Consider the following 1,931-nt stretch of genomic DNA (forward strand, 5'->3'; position numbering starts at 1 on the left):
AATTATTGTAGTTCTGTTGTCCACATCCTCTTCCTCTGCCTCCTCTTCGTCACCGTCCACAGGCTCCACCGTTGCCACACGACCATCCCCAGGCTCATTCTCCTGCAGAAAAGACACCTGGCGTCTCAAGCCCAGGCTGTGCAACATGCAACATGCAATGATGATCTGGCACACCTTCTTGGGTGAGTAGTACAGGGCTCCACCTGTCAAATGGAGGCACCAGAATCTGGCTATCAGGAGGCCAAATGTGAGCTCAATGATCCTCCTTGTTCGCCCTTGTGCCTCATTGTAACATTCCTCTGCCCTTGTCCTGGCATTCCTCACTGGGGTCAGTAGCCATGAGAGGTTGGGCTAACCAGAGTCACCTGTAAATATCAAGGGATACTTGTTAGCCACACTATTGTGTTCTGTGCGGTTTGGCACGCGGTAATGTTACCGCATGCCGAACCTGTTTCGTCTGCTGCCGGCTGTCGCGTTCTCCCGTGCTCTCGAGCGCTAGTGAGAGACGGTTGAAGACAACGGAGCCGGAGGACGTGACAGCGGCAGTCTTTGTTTTGGACCTAATTAAACACGCTCAAATCATCGCAATGCTTCTCACCTTTTTATTTACAACATCTGAAATTTGGCGACGAGGGAGCCATGACCGCCGCTAAGCACCCACGCATTGCTGTGTAGAGAGATCTCCGTCTTCTTCCTGCTGAAAGCATATTGTACCTTTTAGCCTGGCTGGGGGAGGATCGTGTGATCCTTTACGTGCACAATCAATGTACCTGCTGAAGGTGTTCCATCCATCTTCTGTTGTATTTTCAACAGTTACAAATAAAACTGATTGTAGTGCGGGCAATTCATTAGTTATATAACACAGCTAAAGATTCAGCATATTAGTGGATTTCTATATGCACCTGCAGCCTGACATTCAGCATCATGGACGCGATGACGTAGAGGTAGCGGAAGTTCATGCGGAGCCTCCAGGCCAGGTCGAAGAAGATCAGCAGGGTCCTTGAGAGCCCCTTGGAGGAGACCACATATGAGCGGACGGCGGCAGACTACGACAATCTGACGGCCAGCTCCGACAGGGCCGCCATGCACTGCCGCGCAGCCGCCTGAAGTGCCAGGCGCACTGCTCAAGGGCAGCGGCGGTGTCTAGGAGACCTCAGCGCTACCCGACATGGCTGCATAAAGGCTGCATACGCTGAGCTATCTCCCCTGGTCCCTCCATGCCACTAGCGCAACAGCTGATCCCTCCCTCCCCGGAAACGGAGCCCGGCTCCTCTTCCTGCTGGAGGATCTCGTCAACTGCTTCCGCAGTCTGAGGAGGAGTGGGAGGGCCTGGCTGACGGAGGGTGAGGGCCGTTGGCGTGACCTATTAGTGATGAAAGTACTGTTGATGTGGAGGATGATGTGGAGGATTGTTTTATAGCGGCTGTGGATGCTGATGAATCCAAAGTGTGCATGGAAACAGTATGGAATATCGCTGAAAGTAATGATGAGGTGCTGTCCAGGGTTAAGCAGTATATTGTCAACGGCTGGCCTAAGGAAAGGAATTTGAATTCAGAACTCCAACCGTATGCCAAGGCGGCTGATGAGTTATCAATTGAGGATGGCATTGTGTTAAGGAATGATAAATGTGTACCCCCGTGTGAGCTTAGACAAAAATTGGTGGACCATGCGCATGATGGGCACCTTGGTGGCACCATGACAAAAAGACGGATCAGGGCGCTGTATTGGTGGCCTTCTATGGATAAGGATGTAGAAAGGGTTGTTCATGGATGTGTTGTGTGCAATGGTGCCGAAAAAGGGTTGAAGATTGTGAAGCCACCATTACAACCCATACCTTTACCAGATAAGGCTTGGGTTAAAGTGGGTGTTGATATGGTTGGGCCCTTCAATTTTCTCCCTAGTCACATGCACTATGCTTTTGTACTGATGGA

At 51.2% G+C, this 1,931-nt stretch overlaps 1 pseudogene; it reads right to left on the reverse strand.

Annotated features, from left to right (window-relative positions):
* Window positions 1-746: 746 nt before the first annotated feature.
* On the reverse strand, window positions 747-1,221 carry LOC138283362 (small integral membrane protein 10-like protein 3; annotated as a pseudogene).
* Between the last annotated feature and the right edge of the window lie 710 nt (window positions 1,222-1,931).

The sequence above is a fragment of the Pleurodeles waltl genome, chromosome 3_1, assembly GCF_031143425.1.
Source record: "Pleurodeles waltl isolate 20211129_DDA chromosome 3_1, aPleWal1.hap1.20221129, whole genome shotgun sequence".
NCBI classification, from domain to species: Eukaryota; Metazoa; Chordata; class Amphibia; order Caudata; family Salamandridae; genus Pleurodeles; species Pleurodeles waltl.